Raw genomic sequence first — 19934 nt, 5'->3', positions numbered from 1 at the left:
CATCAAAAGTAAAAAAAATGCTTTCCTTTGTGGTTTAAATTGCCGTGAAAAACGTGTGATGCTCAAGCTGCGCAGCAAGATTTTTTTATTTGAATAATTACTGTATATTAAAAATATAAGTTACTCCTAATAATAAATTTAATTATTGAAAACTTTAAAACAATAATATGTTAATTTATATTTTGGCATAATATACGCTAAGCTATGCTTCTCGTGTAATTGCAATCTAATATACTTTTATTGCTCGAAACCGGTTTGACTAGAGCGTTCCAAGCATTCCAAAACTCATGAAAATTGTTCCTTTATACTCAGTAGGTACCTTAGAGGCAGCTTATCTTAATGGTGATTGCTTATATCCAATAGTGTTTATAAAGAGAATTTAAATACAATTTCTTAAATACATATATCTACAATAGGGAGTACGGATCGTATCCATATGTATTATCAGCGTAGCATTTCCTCAATGAACCACTTTTTAAAGTTTCTAAAAGGCGGGGTCGACAATCAAAGATTAGCGATTTTTAGCTGCGAGCTCTAGAGTACTTTAGAGAATCGCGATCGCGTCCCTTGTTCTTGCCCATTGCGGCCAGGATGCCAGGACTCAAGGACGATCCATCCAGCTTCTTAACAAACTTGTCATACACAAAGATGTTTTCGGCGATATCTATACAGAACTTGAATTATGTGTTTGGGATTCTAATCCTTTGGGGTGTGACTTCGCAGCCAGTAAGACGGAGGTAGAAACTTGTGAGAATCTTATTAGATCGTCGAGATGTTTTCTCTGAACATTAGTGGAGAAGCTGGCGCGGGGATGTTGTCCGTGGAAGATCCTTAAGAGTTCTAGACGGTATTGCGCAGGTTAATCCCTCTCTGTTGTGGTACTCGTACGGTGGGGTTGATCCCTCTGGTGTAAGCGTCCATGACAGTATGTTATCCGCGGGCGGGTGAGCGTTTGCTGGTCTCTTTTTGTGTCTGCCGGAGTCTGCCAAGTGACTGCCATCTCACCATTGGAGTCCAAAGCTTGCAGAACAATCATAATCATACAGCGATCATCCAGCCAATCGCTGCACTCGCTTCTTAGTACAACGAAATAAGTATACGCCTTAAGAAAGTGACATTTTATTGATGGATATCTCCCAGGTTTAATTGTGTAACGGGAATTTGTGGCCTTGCAGTGCTATTTGTCTTCCGGTGATATATTGTTTCCTGTGACCGTTTCGTAACAAAGAAATATTTATTCAATGCAACGAAGAATCATTTTTTATAAATAATCTAGTAAATTAACGCTAGTTTCAAGAATAAGATCCCCCACACTGTGTTATGGTGCATCTGTTTTATCTGTACTCACAATAGTTAAAAAACATATTTATTGCTATAATTTAACGTTTAGTGTGCATTTTTAATAATATAAGTGTTAAAGTATGTGTATTTTTAAGTATGTTTGAGTATTTGCAAGTATTTGTGTGAAATGTTGAATACAACTTGTTTGTATTTTAAGGTTTGAAAACCTTAAGGAGACTCAAGGTGGAATATAGTTATAGTTTTTATTACATTATATTTACATATGTTGCGACAGACGATAAATGGTGACAGTATGTTCTCCGAGCGGTAGTGGAGAATCTGGCGGCGGGATATCCATGTTTGTATGTTGTCCGCGGGCATAGAGCGTCTGCTGGTCTCTTTGAGTGGCTGCTGGTGATTGCCTTCACTTTATCGGAGTCCAGGCTTAAGTATCCAGAGCTGCAAAGCTTACTGACCAATCGCAATTATGCAGCGTTCATACAGCCAATTACTGCAGTCGCTTCTTAGAACGGCGAAATAGGTTTACGCTTTTAGAAAGCGACGTTCGCTTGATGGGCATTGTCTAAGGTCGTATTGAATTGCAACGGAAATGTTGTGAATCCAGTGATTTATTATATCCTGTCATACAGGAAGACCTGTCAAGTTATTTTAACCTGATTTGTAATAAATAAATATAATAAATGTTAGTAATGGACATGGTATAGACTACAATAATACAAAATAGCCATCTTAAATGGTATATACTGAAACTATAGTATTTTGGTTGTATCAATACTGTTATTTAAGAATTTGAATATTGTCTGAAATACTACAATACTGATATTGAAAATTGCTTAGCGATATATTTTCTTATAATACGATGTTTATGCATATTTTCAATCAAAAATATAAAGTGTGTACATGTTTTCACTCAACAGTGTTTATTTTTTCGCAGTATCAGAATTAACGCACAGGTATCGCGATTTTTCCTATCAAAATTTAATTTCGCAACAATGTCCGTGCCAATATTCACATCTAGCTATTTGGCGCTGCTCTTTGAGAATCTTGGCACATGTCTACCGTCATATTTACATTCGTACAAGAACCGAAGTGACCTTGAACACGTAAGATTGGTGATGAATGAAATTTTTGGTAACTAGCTTTCTGTTGTTGGACATTTTTTTGATTTAACTCCATGATGACATCACCAAAGTCTTGGTCACTAGATTTAATACATTTTTTGTGTCGTATTTGATTAACTCACCAGAGTTATTCACGAGTGGCTCTGATGGTGCCAAACATTTCTATTTAGAAGTGGTTGCAAATTTTTCCCTCTAACCAAAAAACATAAAAACAGTAAAATAACAACAAATTTACTGGCCACTTTTTAATGTTTAGTTGGTTACAATTGTAAAATGTAACCATTCTAAAATACTCGGCAGGTACTAGTGTACTTTCTTTCATGTATCAAAAATAATCATAGCAATAAGTAAATATTTTAAATACAAACGTCAATATTTAAATAATGGAAGGATAAATATCCTTGCCGCATTCTGAATTACAGTGTGTAATACGTATACACTCAAATAAATTGAAAGGCGTGGAAGATTTTGATGTGTAATATATGCACATAAAATCAAAAACCATTCACAATCCATCGTATACCATTAAGGTAATGTTTTCTTACTTCGTTCCATACATCCATAATATTGTAAAAAGCATTCATATATGCTTTTTAACGTTATGCATTAGTATGTATAATACATATAATAATAAATTAAAAGCGTTTTAGTGCCCAATTATGGATGACCATTGTCGCTTCATTATCTGGAAATTTAAGTAAAAAAAGAACACATATCATTTCCTTTTATGAAACAATTAAAGATATTTTATATAATTCTCTAAAATATATAATGGTTTAATTTGACATGTTTTACATAAACTATGTACTATTTAACTTAAATAATAGTTTGTGTAAAACATATAAAATTTTTCGAGACGTTGCTGAAATAAAATCATTATATATTTTTATACTTTGTAAATTGACATTTTGTAAGGTTTATTTATGAATTAAAATATAATCCATAGATTATCAACTGTACCCTATGTGTTGCTCTAAATAGCCTACAGAGAAATTCAATTTTTCTCTAATATTCAGCTTATCGTTGATATTTATACAGTAGTAGGCTTGACTGTTGTTATATGGTAAACATCCACAAACTCGTGGTACGTAATAAAAGACTTCATCAATATTGTCTTTCAATGTTTGACTGATTTTTACATAGACTCCACTGCGTGAATATTGGTAAAAATACGCGATTTTAAAAATTATATTTGTAGCGTCTGATACAATCATACTATTATTATTTGTCTTTTTATAGCATATTTTTGATTACTTTTTAGGAAAAAAAGTTCTCTAAAATGGTAATTTAGTATGTCGTCATATCGTCTGACATATGTTATATTTCTTTTAGTAGTAAAACCCAGAAAACATAAATAATGCTACAAAGATCTCAACAAATCTCAATTCGATGACATTTATATGGAGGATGATCGACAACTTTCCATTCTATTATTTTTTTGGTATGGTTTTTTACGGTCGAGGACATGCATTATCATGTTTAAAAACTTTGTTACTGATTACTATAGTGGGTCTTTTATTTTATAATAATTGAAGCAATCGATCCTGTTTTATTATCTCGATTAAGAAATTAAAAATAATTATTCCACAAATGGCTCATCAAATAGACATGTTTTTTCGGGATTCTTTTTGTTACCTGCAACTCTTTTTAGGCCACTACGGCGTTTTTAGTTATCGTACAGTATCTATTTTAGTCCATAGTAATAACAATAAGATGCATATTTTTTTCTACAGCAAAGTAGCTTACATTCTAAATTTTCTTTAGGGGATTTTAAGTATATTTGGACACTTGCCATAAGAGTCTATTATTGTTAGCTATTTTCTAATGTACTTCCCTGGATTTACCTCAATTTCAATGGCAATTTTTATTAATTACTTTAGAGGTTATACGTCAGTTTGATTTATCTTTAACACAAAAATTTAAAACCATTTTTAAGGCACAGAACGGCTGTTTTCTATTGTCATTTGGAGATGCATCACGTCTGTCAGCTTAAAAATATCAATTAAATTAATAGCACTTTGGTTTATTGCGCTTTTAACGCGTATTTGCGACAATTTATTCTTTATACTATAGTCATCTTTAAAGAAAAAAATCTAATGGCATAAAATTATTTTTCTAATAAAGCTAATACCATAGTCATTACCACGATTTATATGTGTTTTATCTAATTTTAAAGTTCTATACCTCTAAAAAAACACCCTTATTGTTATCGTTTGTGTTACATGCTTAAGTTATTTTGGATATTATAAATTTCAAAATAAACATTTATTTTGTAATGTCAAAAAATTTTGTGTCAGCAATTTTCGTGTTCGCAATATTTCTTTCCGCAATAATCACCAAAACAGGTGATCACATTTTTTCTATTGTGTACATTTTTTTAAATCAATATTTATATTTATTGATATTTACAATAATTCAATGTATTGTTTAATAAAGATTTTGACTCATACGTGTCACGTGTGTGTTCCTCACATTTCAATTCCCAAATGGGCGTGTCTCCGGAGCAGAAGACGCCCACTGTCCCTTCTTGGCCGAATATATGGCCGATGGCCCGGGGTGCTGGACCCGGCTAATGGCTGAGCCTAATGAAGCTTAATGACTTCATTAAATTATCCGCCAGACCGTGCCACACATGACCCAGTCATTCATTCATTGTACATTGCCAAGATTTATCCCAATAACTCTCCGATCCGGGATAATTTCGCGTTGCTAATAGGTCTGGAAGGTCAGGAAGGACTGACCCTTGGTCTCAAACAAAATTCGGATAAATCGTAATTATAAACTCTCCATACTAGCCTAATGTTTATAATTATTTAATTAAATCAATTTTTCATCGACGCCAATCGAATGGATAGAATTCATATTCGGCATTATTTATTTGTTCCTCTTCTATTTGATTTTAGTCATTTTTATTATAAATACAAATAAATATTATTTTTACTCTGGTTGCTCTTAAAATGTCTTAATAACCGTACTTAGCTGAAATATTGTTTTCTGGTGAAACTGAAATATTTATTTTCTAAACAAAACATCTTGAGATGTATGTGCCCAAAGAATTCCGTTGAAGACATCTAGCTTCTTTATTATCTTGATGAGCATAATGTAAATAAGAATTAAAAAATATATAGAGCACATATGTCCTTGGTTGATGCTTACAAATAAACGATGGTATTTTGAAATTAAAATAGTGTATTTTTGCTCAAGTTGATATTTTAAAAATAATGGGTATTAATTATTTTAATAATAACTTCGTCGATGATCAACGACGACGATACGCGGCACGCACGGGCGGTAAAGCATGCCCTTATCTACTAGTACCACATTACCTTTCGTCGATGTTGCTTAACAATAAACGTTCATACGTGTCGCTTATCCTCGTCGTCGTTGATTTAATGCTTTTCGACGGGGAATAACATATTTTGACATTTTTACTACGATCAATTTATTATTGTTTTTAAGACACCCTATATAATGTATCGTTAAAAACTACACTTATATTTTATGCCATGTAATGAACATGCGAGTTGACTCAGTGGTTTCCAATGTTTTTTTACATATGAATTATGTTAATCATTTCAAGATGAGCTTTTGATGCACATAATCAACAATGGAAAACTATTTTCGATCCTCCCACAGAACATCATTAAATTTTTATGTAACACTTTCACCTTTCGACACATATGATACATACACACACGCCAATCAAACCTTTCAAATTTGCCTTTCGCACTGTCCGTCTTTATCGCTATTCGACACTTTGGATTAATAGTATACACTTTATGCTTAGTCAACGTGACTTACGATTTTGACTTGAACATCTTATATTGTAATTTCAGATCATGGCGGCGTGAACATGCTCAGACAACTGTGAATTCGACACGTCGCTAAAGGTAAGAAGATTCCATATATGATTTTTTTATTTATCAAAACCAGCTCTTCGGACACGCGTTTAGTCCTATATCGTGCGATTTAAAAGTGAGATATATATTTATTTATGGCTTGGTTAACAATGCTCCTTTCGGCTACTTGAACCGTGTTGGTTCCGCGGATACGGAGAGCAGATAACGCAGATTCCTCTTACCAGGAATTCGCACGTGCATTCTCGGAAGAGGAGTTTAGTCGTGTGGCTGCTGCTGTGAGAGACACGCGAGACGCATTTCTTGTAGATGGGTTCATGAAAAATAGCGTAGAATATTGGAATTCTTAGGTCAATCAATGCTTTTGGAAGAGCAGCTGATTTATTCAGTTATTTGACTAGTTTATTTAGGGCGCGCATTTTTAAATGTTTTTATTTCATAATAATTATATTTTTTTTAAATATGCTTAACAAAAAAATCTGTTAGATACTTTATGAAAGATTTAATTTAAATTAAACTGTTGAAATTAACGCATTATTTTACCAAACAAATATCAGATAAAAATGTAGTCTTTAATTTTTTTGGGGTTTGATGCCGAAGGGATTGCAGCTAAAATAGATGCTGGAAAACATAGTAACATTTTCTTTTTATGAGCATATATTAATTCTCAAATATATATTGAAATGTAGCTCCTGCTATTAGTTAGTGGAGCCAAAATAGCTTGAAAGTCTGAGAGCATTCGCTGGAGTGTCACGTTGAATTATTGTCGGCTGTGATCTTCACTTTATTATACTCTCGACCGACTAGCTAATGCGATGCTTTAGGGTGAAAACAAACTTTACTGATAATATTTATTTTTAACGACTATTTTTATACAACTGGAGACTTGGCAACATTTTCGTTGTCAACTTTTGACATTTGTATATACAATGTTTTTATTTGTGTTAGCAAAGTGCATTATTTTAGCTTCTAATCCGCCCAAATATACGATCAGATCGTGTGCTTATACAACGCCGGCGTAACAAATACTTCGCAAATACATATTACAAATGCAAATACCTAGTTTTAGTATGATTTTAACTAAGTTTTTGCGATAAATTTAGTCTCTTCCTAAGGAATTGTTCCGAAAGAAGCTTTACTAACCGTTTCATTTAAAAATCAATGACATTTTAATTATTGCTAATTTTTAATTGTCTAATATTCTATAATCTGAATGTATAAATATTATTTTTTAATTGAAACGTACTATGTTTATAAAAAATGTATATTATTACATATATTTTTTTATTACATTTACGTATTATATAACGACATCACATTTTCAATTTTCACGTTCTACTATTGTGTTCGAATCAGGAAATTGGATATGCATTATTGTGTTTCAAGTTTCACTGGCACGTTGTAAAGCTTTTGTTATACGTACTATGTTCATGTCTAGTTTTTTTTAGTAACATATGGAACAGGTTGAACGTTATATAAGTAATATTAGCACAAGCTTTTAAACATGTATTATAATTTAACCTTAAGCTTAAGTAAAATATTATTTTTTAGTATTTCTAGACTTAGTTCCTCAATCTTATGATTATCTTCCGCAATGATTATTTATATATTCAGTGAATGTTTATAACATGAAAGTATTCACTACCATGTTTTTGTTGTACGAATGATATATTTATTTATTATGTTGTTTTAGTTTATTAGAGATTGCTTCTGTAAATTATATAATATAACAACATTCAAATTGATTTTAAGCTTTTATAAAATTAAACCAAATAAATTATTCATATTTTCAATGTCTAAATGATGTATTAGTTTATGGGCGTATTATGTTGTTTTTGAGATGATAAATCTGCCTTAGAGTTGAAAATGAGTTTTTTTTTTATAAAATTATATACGTACTATAACCATCTCCTAATACATTAGCTTTCGTATCCATCTTCGCCCGCGTTTTGTTTCTAATTATGTTGTATACTTCAACACTTGACCCTAGACCAGAGATCGGCAAACTCTTAGTTCAAAAGAGCCAGATATTAGTAGCACAACGAGCTAGAATTTTTAGAGTCACAAATATATATTTTAAATACGATTTAAATTTGTATGCATTCCTTAAAACTAATATGAGCAATAACCCAGCACTTCTTCTGAAAGTTTGTAGTTTCTTAGTTTCAGGTTTCTCAATATATTTTTATATGGTTCATGCTTAAAAATTATTGTTCACATACATATGTATAGTAAAAATATTAAATCCATTATTTTTAGCTGGTCATATGAGTTTAAAAGGCTATTCCATTGGCTAATAAAAAAATCATGGCGTCATAGCTTTCTATAGATATTTTAAAGTGCTCAACTTGTATTGTGAAACAAATTTAATTTTCCTTTCCCAAAATCTTCAATTTCAATGGCAAGGTAATTAAATAAAGGCTCGTTAAATCAAGTTGCTTTTTTAGTTTTAAATTATTACAGAAAAGATTCCCTTATAATCGAACTTAAATAAGGTATTGCCTTTTCGCGTTTTGAGGCCGAAGGGGTGTGACTTTGTAGCTAGAAATAAACGCAGGAAAGCTGGTAACAATTTATTAAGTTATAGTACATATACCAAATCGCTGGTGGAAAAGCTGGCGGGAGAATGATGTCCTCGGTATGGCCCTCTGAGGTCTATCGTTGCTTGTCTCGACTCGCAAGGATGTCTCTAGTCGCAGAACTATTTCTAGAGCGTCTGGAACGTATACTCGTCTCTGCCTTTGGGATATCTCTCTTGGAATCAGACCTTTTGTACCGTTGATTCAGGACATCTCCGGCGAATCACAATAATACAGATATCAGTCGATCAATTGCTGTGCTTGTATAATCGACCAACAAAATATGTGCACGCATTGAAAGAGTGAAATTTTCTAAATTAACACAGTCCGAAGATCGAATAATGCAAAGGGGGTAATAAAAATGTAGTTTTTTCTGTTGCCCGATGGGGTATTGTTTATGCAGTCTATAATGCATAAAAGGGTATAGATTATTTGGTCATTACAGGAGTAATAACGATGTGATAAATGGCCTGCTTTAAAACATTTTCTATGCATTCCTTTATGTTCAAAAAGGTTGTTATTTCTCTGGATATTGCGAGGATTTAGCCGTGGTGGTCTGTTCTCTGTTCAGTTTAAATCTATTGTGGTAATATTTCGGAATCTTCTTGCGGGTTAATACTTTGTTTGAATTGTGCAATTGTTAAATTATATTTTATTACTGATTTTTACGTTTGCAAGTGTCGTTACGCATTTTTCTGCGCATTTGGGTGAATACCTCACACATATTTTTTGTAAATATTTAGACACTTTTTCAAAATGTAGAAATGAGATTACTTCATCAAGTATTGAAAACGTAGTTTTTTTCCATCTCATTGTAATTTATAATTAAAGATTATTAGGTGTGATGTGCTATTTTTTTGAGCCTCCCTAAAACAACCCCCTTTGTTGTGAAATATATTATATGAACTTCGGTCTATTTCACCTAAAAATTTTCAATTTATTCTGAAAATGTATGTGCACAAAACGCTTTTTTGGTGTATTACAAAATTAAATTTTGGACCCCGTGAATATTTTTTTCTTTATAAATTACAACAAATACTTTTTTAAATGTCTCATATTTTTGGCATCATCTATTAAAATTGATGCAATTTTATTTTTTGGAATGTAAATTATCACATTTTATTTTTATTTTTTATTACAAATCTGACCATTATGAATTAACACGCCTCTCTAATGTGTCATAATGACCATTATATAAACAATAATAAAATAATAAATATTAAAAAATAAATAAAACAGAATTATGGTGCACATATAAAATAGATGAGGACCATTCAACATATTTTTTCCCAGCTTCTCTTAGCTATCATTTAAAACACCCTCGTGTTTGGCAAGCTCGTTGAGAAGCTGGATTGTGATAGGAGTGTTCTTTAGCGCTGACGCTCTGGCCGTGACGGGCAAGAATAAGGGACGCGATTAGGACTCTAGCTCACAGCTGAAAGTCGCCAAACATTGACGGATTGTCGACACCGCATCTTATTAACTTTAAAAAGTGCTTCATTTTGTAGACGCTATGCTGAGAATGCAACGAATTGTATCCAAACATTCAAAGGTTATTTTGTATGCCCTACAGGTGTTATATAACTGATAAAAATACAGCAATTGATAAAAAATCAGTAATTTTTATATAATTTACTTTTCGGTATGTCACATCTTAACACATCTTAACAGTTCTATATTTCATTGTTTTAGTAGCGAATGATATTTTTTTATTAATTAGAATTTCTGCTATGATTATTTTTACATTCAATATACGCATACATCAAGAGCCGCACGCGGCTCGTGAGCCGCAGTTTACTAACCCCTAACATAGACGATGATTTTAATTGAATTAATATAAATGCCAACACATACAAGTGTATGGATGCTTCGTTCGTGACTGCAACATAATATTAACAATGAGAAAAGCGGTTCATTAAAATTCTGTCACCTTTAGCGACTATCTTATTTATTTGCTAAACAATTTAACAATTGAAGCAGTCTGAAGCTAAAAGATTCTTCGTCTCAATTACATGTGCTCAATGCATTTACAACTAATCGAGTTCCATTTCACAGCTTTGGTGAATCTAAATTCTTCAGTTGCATAAAAGGGCTTGCAAGTGTTTGATTATGCAGTGGTAATCCACTTGGATTAATATAATTAAATAACTCGACTGGATAATCGGTAGCTTATTATACGTTTATTATTTTGTATATGCTGAACTAGCACTGAATTTAGTCGACCGTTATATTTATGGAGCAAGTATTGTTGGCTTTTAAAGCTATTACTTTTTGGTACATATTTCAATTTAAAATATTTTAAATGCTCATTATGAGGTTTTCTTCAGACAATATTTTGCATCAATCCATTATTTCTATAGTCTTCTACTTATTAAGGTCTTTAGATATAACAGTACTTAGGTTCAACATTGGCGAAAGCTTCCACCGTTTCAATCCGGTCTCGCGCAAAACGACGAGTTTGGTGTGCAGCGTCCGGTTTAGAAAATGATGCCCTACCGAAGGGCCATCAGTCTTCGGCGGGCGGTATTGAAATCCGAGGTGCGGGGAGACGGATTGAACGCATTTGTATCGGTCAAGCCGGGATAGTCGAAGGGATTCCGTTAATTTATTGACCAAACGCCCACTATCCCCCAAAGGGGCGATTGTTGGCAAAACGGTTGTTCAACTCGCGAAATCGAAGCAAAACATGACGACGATTTACATACAAGTATAGGGATCCGCCCACGCCAGGAGACGATCGTGCTCCAATTAACAATGCTACGAACAAACAATGCTACAAGGACATAATCATATTTTCGAGGAGAAAAAATATACTGTATGCGATACTTCAACCGACGAGACGAGTATTGTTTTGTATGTAACGGATATTTAGCGGAGGTTACATTGAATTCACAGATCGGGAGGATGAAGGCTTTAATCTTTATAATTTCGTATGCATATAATATAATATCGTCTATGGCGGCCAAAATGTCGATCGCATAAATACTTAGCCGAATACGTTATTTTTGTGAGTAAATATTTATGGCTGATTTTGGACAGATCCTCAGAGATTTTCTCAATCAAAATACCAACTTTCTGAATATATTGAAAATGTAGTAACAAAATCAAATAACTATACAGTAAAAATTTAATAGATGAATCAATTTAATCCAACTGCCATATATTAGAAGTACCTTTCTGAACCCATGTATCAATCTAGTTTTCTATTAAAATTTTCAGATCAGATTAGAGCCACACATTTGTGAGATTGTGCTCGATTTGTAACCATCCGATGGCGATTGATGGTCCGATTAAGACGGGTTCCCCCTGAGGCCTTCGCCATGCAAATCCTGTTAAAACAAATCGACGGTTATTTTTCCCTTTAATGTTCAAGGAGCGAGCAATCGCCACCCCGCGATCTAATCTCCTAAGGGAAAATTTTCAGAAAGTACGTAAAAATATATTAAAACAATGGCGAGACACAATAAAGACAAATGTCGGCCATTTATAATGTCCTAATGAACCATATGTGTCTAATGAACTAATCAGGACGCTGTAATCCGAGATGAGGTGTGACCACAGGATGACCGGGCCATTAATCATGCTCTGGTCGCGTCGAGATAACAATAACTCTTGATAATTGAAAACTTTACTAAAAAAATGAAACAAGATAATTAGTAATATTTTTATCGTGTTGTTTAGACACAATTTGTGTAATAACTTATAGAAACATAATTGCGGTCGTAGTTTTGTCGTAAAATACAGTCGTTTTAGAAGATCGGCCTGAGCCCCAGAATTCAAACTTTGTAGTTGGACGAGGCTTGACGTGAAGTGGGAAGCGGCGGCTACTTCGCTTCTCCAAGTCTGTATAGCTCCGCTCGGTGCGATAAATTTGCGTTAAATTTATTAATTTTGCTACAAATTGTACCATTTAGAAGCATAGTGAGAATCTTTTCATTTTTTAAATCCATGAAAACGCCGAGGTACTTTTGGTTTAATGCAAACTTCAAAGAGCTGCTTGTAATGTATCAATCAGTAATTCAATTAAGTGCAATCAAGGATCCATATTATGCAATATGATTACGAAACATAATAATAATTTAACCAAATACATCATTTTACTATTTAGTTTTATAGTGAACGTCTTGCAGTAATACAAATATAATAAATTATAAAGCAGATGTTATTTTCAGGCTTATGTCTGTTTTATTTACTACCAACTATAATTATAACCCGTTTGATGTTATCTGACTGGTTAAGATGAGAATTTTAATGTGAAAAGCAATCTTACATACACTATTTACTCATAAAACTAATCCCATATATTACTTATTGCCAATGTTTTGAAATACATCTATGATTTTTACGAAAAGCTGGTTTAAATCATACATATATGATATTTTATTACAATTTTATTTTGCACATTATAATCTTATTTGTGTCCCGATGTGTCAAACTATTGGTGCCGGTACCCGCGCTGGTGTGTTCGGGCCTTAAGTGAAATATATTTACCGGTTTACATAACTATTTTGTGTACTTTGCAAAACAAAGACATGACTTGTAGCCTAATGTAGGTACAATGTACATGCGCCATCGCCTTCGATACGTTAATTCAGTACAAACAAGAGGCAAACGAGTCAAAAGCGTGGATCAGCGTCCCGAGCACCTGTCCCGTTCGTCTGTGAATTCAATTAACTCACGAGGTGGGCGAATCCTGTCATGGCCACGATTATGTAAAAGTGTCCGGGATTCGGTCACGCCACTGACACGAGCGGTCCGCGGACGACACATTTGCCTGAAATTCCCACGGATTACTCGACAAAACACCCTCATCGAGATTATTCTAAAACTGCTCCAAAAGAAGCGATTCCTCACTACGATGCCTATTAACATTGTTTTTTGGAAAATGAGCAATCTAAAGACATGGATCTAAAATCGTTATTGACCGATTTATATTTGTCACAATTGCAACAAGTGAATAAAAACTAGCTATATGTCACCAAATCTCAGACTAGTTTGGTTATATGCATATGATGTATTAGTAGTTATTGTGTATTATGTATTAATAATTACCCCGTTGTAACGCATTGGGCTTGTACATGTCATATTACAACAAAAAGACAAATAAATATGTAGGGACGGTCAGGCTTGCGATTTCTAGCAATTGTATGATCACATATTTGATGTTTGATTTATAACAATACACCCAAAATGCAAACATTGCCGCCTCATACATCACCCCCGTTACGTTTCAGCATCGGAACCAACGCATAAATAACGCCGACCAAACAGCACCAGAATTAAAAGGTGGGACGACAATTAACGGCGACTGCTCGCTGCGTCGGTAATTGCCTCTCGTAAATCATAGGCCGGGCGACGGACAACGAAACGGCCTTAATGGTTCACGTTTCATAATACTATTTCCATGGATGGTACAGAAACTTTATTTTATTGTGTGTCGGTAACCATGCTCGTCGCTTTATCGATCAAGCCGTCGTTAGCATTGTTATTATGCATTTTATATGGGATGCCGCGAAATCTGCGGTGTAAAATAACAGTGTTCAGGTGATAATCTCTAACGGTGATCGATTGGGTGGGGTGGGGTGGGGTGGCTGGTTTTGTCGAGCGGTTCGTGGGAATCTTATGGGAGATTGTGTCGTCCGTGGTGTGAAATCTGATGCGAGAGAGCCATGCCTGTATGATTTTTAACAGCACATTGGGACTAAAGAACTTTGGCCCAATTAAATTTGTTTCTTTATCAGAAATCTTTATAATTATATAGTATATTTATCTTTATATATTTCTTGCTGTCTTCTTTCTTACGTATAATATATTTTTTTGTTTTATTAAAAATTAGCGAATAATACACTAAGCTTAGCGGCATATTTATAGGTTAACGAATTTTAAACCTATAATGTAGGTAGTTATTTATTTAATTTACAACAATATAGTATATATTCATTAATGGGCTTTCCATACACACACGATGTTCATTCTATAGTATTTTTTATTCGTAACGTAATCTGAAAGTCGATGAAATTAATTTCTTGGTTCGTGAAATTAGGAAGTAAGTACAAAGAGGAAGCTACTAGTTTGACAGCTGAGCTTAATAAATTCCCTAAATCAAAGTAAATTACCTCAGCATTGATAGCTGCTAAAGGAGTGGTTATAAAAGTATTTAACATGTTTGTGTTTAAGGAATGATTCAAACTGGAGCATTGATTTTTAGCTATTACAAAATCACATTAATTTCTAGCTTTTCGCTATAAGTTTTCTAGATACGTTTAATTCCAAAAGTAGCTTCCAACTAGAGTCTCCAATTCGAGTAATCGAGTACTCGATACTCGAGTATTTTTGTCTATTTTTCCAGTACTTGATAATCGAGTATTTTGAAAATTACTCGATTAATACTCGAAATTAAAAAAATTTGAAATATTTCAGAAACAAAAATAATTTTAACTCGGTCCGGTAAAGGTTAACGTCTTGCATTTATTTGGCGTTTATGCCCGAAGTCCCGAGTTAGAGCGGTTACTATCAGGTATAATTTTTTCATAGTTCCATAGTTGCATAGTTCCGGTCGTCGGCTATGTTATTGGGTACGACGGAGAAATTTCTTTTGTGTTTTCTGTTCGACAGTCCCGACTTATCTAATTTATGGCAATGAACAATATGAAATATCAACAAAAAATTTTTTAGGTTTTATGACTATGCAGTTGTAGCGTAAAGTGTTGTCAATTGTTTATACTGATCCCTCAGCTTAAAATATAAATCAAAACAATTGTGTGTTTTAAAGGCATTTAAAGTAAAGTCAGTTCTTTGCGAACCGTTTAGCTCTAGAGTGAAAGGGATTCACCCAAATACATCTTCGAAGGATATAGATTTAAATTCTTCGCATTAATCAATATTGTATATTGTAACAAAAAAAATCTATTCAAAAAGAATTACAAAATGCTATTTTGTCAATAGTCGAAGGAAATAAGAGAAAAGCAGAGAAGGGAATGAAAGACGAGAACATAAAAAGAGAGTTCAAAAAATTTTATACCTATAAAAAGCGAACAGATATAAATTAGAAGCCTTATCCAACGCGTTAATGACAATAAGTCCAACATCAACAGCAACGGAAAGGGTTTATTCCATAACGGTAATATTAAACCAAAGGTTAGCAGTAATATTAAATTCGAGACACTTTTTGCATTATTGTTTTTAAAAAGTATGTTCGTGAAGTTAAAATAATTGTAAAAATTAACATACTAAGTATTTTATTTATTTATTTATATGTGCACGAATTTGAATAATAGCTATTTTGGTACATTTGGTAAATACTCGAAAGTACTCGAGTACTCGAGTATTTTAAAATTTTAATATTCGATACTCGAGTAGTTGATGGTTCGAGTAATTGGAGACTCTACTTCCAACGTGTAGCTGGCAACCAATGTAAAAATTGAAAGTGTCAAAACTTTGCAAAATGAAATCCTACTGAATAATTTTGTATGCAAAAAGTGTTCAGAAGCTTAATTTGCATTTAAAAAAAATTAAATTTTTTTAAAAAAAAACGAGTCTTATGGTAAATTGACCGGGCCCCCATACGAGCTTTTATGCGACTTGGCATATATTTAACGCTAGTATTTGGTTCCTTTTAAAGATATAGACTTGAATTTTTGATACAAAATAGAACTTTCGAATATACTTATGTTTAAAAAAATTAAAAAATAAAAGTTTTTTTCCAAAACACGTTTAGTGTTATGAGTCGATCGACCCATCATACATACGCTTATAAGACTTGCAATATATTATAGTTAAGGTCAGTGTAAGCTTATTTATACAGATTTAAAGTTGAATTTTGGTGACAGTTAAGAATTCTTAAGCACCCTCTATATGTTCGCTAGCAAAATTCAATGTGTCAATTTTTTGCAAAATGGCGACAAGTATAAAAACTTAAGCACTCGTAACTCAGTAGGTTTGATTTTAAACGAAAAGATTGCTATATATGAAACGTTTAAAAGCCTAAACTTTATCTAAATAAAATATAAAAAAAAAGTTTTTTGCTTCAAAAACAGCGATGTATCAATTCGATCGGACCCCCATACGAGCGATTTTGAGACTTTTAGTAGCGTTAACGCTCGTAACTGCTTGGTTTTGAAGATTTAAAATATTTTTTTTGTATCGTATAGAACTACTGAGCACCCCCTATATGTTCTGTATATAAAAAAATATTTTTTTTTACAAAATGGCGGCCAATGTAAAAATTGAAAATGTCATAACGTTGCAAAATAAATGAACTACTGAAAAATGTAGTTTGCAAATAGTGTTCCGAAGCTTAATTAGCATTTAAATTTTTTTTTTTTAAAAAAACGAGTCTTATGGTAAATTGACTGGGCCCCCGTCAAATGTAGCAAATTAGATCCGTACGTGTGTGCTTAGCTAATAACATAGCAGTGCATATGTACATAAGTGTTCAATTTGTGTCGCAATGTCATCTTAAATTAACGTATGCGCTGGCAGATAAAAATAATTCAATAAAATACATTTTATATGATCAAATGTTCAATGATACGATGTAATTGGGAGTAAAACGCGCGTATGTAAAATAGTTTTAGGTTTGAGAGCCTAAAGTGTGTGACTTTGAAGCCAAAATAAGAGCTAGAAATGCTGATAACAGTTTATTTTATTAAACAATACCATATATATATGTATATAAATGTAGCTGCTGTTATCACGCGGTGGAGTCAAAATAGCTGGTCTTGAAAATCTGAGAGTGTTGAGTTATTGTCGGCTGTTATTTGTTATGATGTGATTTTGTAATGATGCTGGACTATCCACTGATGTGCCTGGGATTCCTTGGGGTTGAGTCAGTAGCATCTTCTTTCATCTGCTTCTCTCTCTCTGCCTTCCCGACGGATTTGAGACAGCTCTGGTGAATTGCATCGTTGATAGGCCAATTGTATCGCTTTTTGAATACACCCATTAAAGTGATGTCCACTTTTAGCGATCGTTAACAAGGGGTATAAATAACAATAATCTTATTGCGCAAGGTTGAACGTATCGCACATCCTTTTCACACAAAAGAGCAGTTTTACGGTACTTGTAGATTGTAACGAGTGTATGTGTATTGCGGTTGATTTAATTATAAAAAAATAATATTTAAAAAATACCATTGCATTTGTACAAAAAATATTTGCAACGATAAAAACTCTTTTTCTCACGGTTAATGTAGGTTTAATCGTTAATAACAAATTGTATATTTTTTTGAGATTTACAGTATGCCCTTTAGTATCTTAAAATAATTAAAATTTTTGTTGTTGTTGAAATAATTCATTAAAAACGTCTTTCACTTCTGAAACAGTCATAATGGATGATATACTTTTATGCATTTCTATTATTAAAGAATCTTTTTTGTTGAGTTGAAGCAATGAGACAGTCCATCGTTGTCGCTTCGCTTAGGAATTTATTCATAAATTTTGTCCGTTATTTATAATTTTTGAGAAAAACTTAATATTTTTTATTTAATTTAAAAATAACGGTAAAAAATAGTTAACCTCATAACAAAATAGTTGTTTTTAAAAAATGACCGTAAAACATTTTAATCGGGTTGGAAGCCCTAGTTCCGAGCTCTCTCTTCCATTGTTAAGGCCTTACCTTTGAGACATATTGATCTCTCTTTTTATTTGTTCGAAATGATCATTCTAAAATAACATCTAAGTTAATTGTGCAAATCGTTGGTACCCCAACAATAGTTATTGATACACGCCTAATTTTCAATAATTTCACCACAAGTTTTGGAATAAGATAATTAAAAATATATTTGCGATTGTACAACCATCTCAATTTGGGGGTACCGGCTTTTATTCGTCAATCAATTTTGCAATCAATGTAGGTTTGTATGTTATAAAGTTCGCAATTGAGCCCCTTTTTCGTGCTACTGAATATTAGTAATATTTCATAAAAATTTTGGTCAAAACTTCTTATCTCGTATTTTTTTATGGCTTAGTTCAGAAAAATATTATTTAAAAATAAAACAGGGAATGTAGTTTGAAAACCATATAAAATAGTTTATTTGAATAAATAAATTATCAACTCAGCAGAATTTTAATATATATTAATTTACCTATTTTAAATTGTTATTTCTTTGAACAATGAATGACGTATATATGCGTGTCCCGGCATCTAATTCAAATAATGCATAAAAAAATTCGCAACTAATTTTGATGAAAAAGTAATTAAAATTCTACTGTTTTTCAATCTTCTTTAAAAAACTTTTTCAAAGTAAAAGTTATCTGATGATTGAATTGGATAATTTTGTACATTTTGTCACAAATATACAAGACCTTTATCTATTGTATATACTTAATTATTATTACTTTTTTTTCTTATCTAGTTATGTTTTGATAAAATTAAGTTATGCTTTATACATCTAATATCAATTTTAATTTGTACTTCATCCTACACTGAAATTTGTAATAAAAATATTCTAGAATAGAAATGTAATTATAAATTACCTTTCAGTATTTTTAAAAAAAAAATAGATGATATATTTTGCAACATAAATGAAATCGACGGATGTCTATAAAAACTAATGATGCAGCTGAAATCAGTCAGTAATTTTTACATTGTGCCAAAAATCTTCTTGTACAGTGTCTTATTATCAAGTCAAGATGATACTTATTTTTAAATTACAATTATTATATCATACTTTGTCTTTATTTTATCAATAGAAATACATCGACCTATGAAACATATTATTATATTCAACCGCATAAAATAAATTAGATATAACCGTGAAAGGTCACGTTTTTGAAAGCGTACTCTTAATTTAAGCTAGCCACCGAGTGCCTTAAACAGCGCAGTTAGTATTTATTTACAACGCCATTGTGTCGTTTTAATCGAAGAAGGCGTATCCTTCTACGGAAAAATTCCATAATAGAGTCGGAAAAAGTATACACAACTACACAAAAGCTACGCATCTTTGAAATATACGACATATTGAGCGTGATGAGATATAATGGACCAATTCGTTAAGTTTTTAGGTAGACCGAATGCGTTTATGCGGGCACCTACGCATCACCTATATGGTGGTTCCCAATTAATATTTTCAAAAT

The 19934-nt window shown here is 32.5% G+C and overlaps 1 protein-coding gene across 6 annotated transcripts in view; it reads left to right on the top strand.

Moving 5' to 3' along the window:
• The window catches only part of Ntan1 (N-terminal amidohydrolase 1), a 107275-nt gene that overhangs the window by 12869 nt on the left and 74472 nt on the right, over nucleotides 1–19934 (top strand). For all 6 annotated transcript variants that reach the window (XM_088204764.1, XM_088204765.1, XM_088204762.1 and 3 more), the window contains one exon: nucleotides 6260–6313. The gene's annotated coding sequence lies outside the window, so the exon portion shown is untranslated. The remainder of the gene's footprint in view (nucleotides 1–6259; nucleotides 6314–19934) is intronic.

This window comes from Plectrocnemia conspersa, unplaced genomic scaffold (genome assembly GCF_051122295.1).
Source record: "Plectrocnemia conspersa isolate PC_06_02 unplaced genomic scaffold, ASM5112229v1 ptg000014l, whole genome shotgun sequence".
NCBI lineage: Eukaryota > Metazoa > Arthropoda > Insecta > Trichoptera > Polycentropodidae > Plectrocnemia > Plectrocnemia conspersa.
This window is presented reverse-complemented; position numbering and strand designations above follow the sequence as displayed.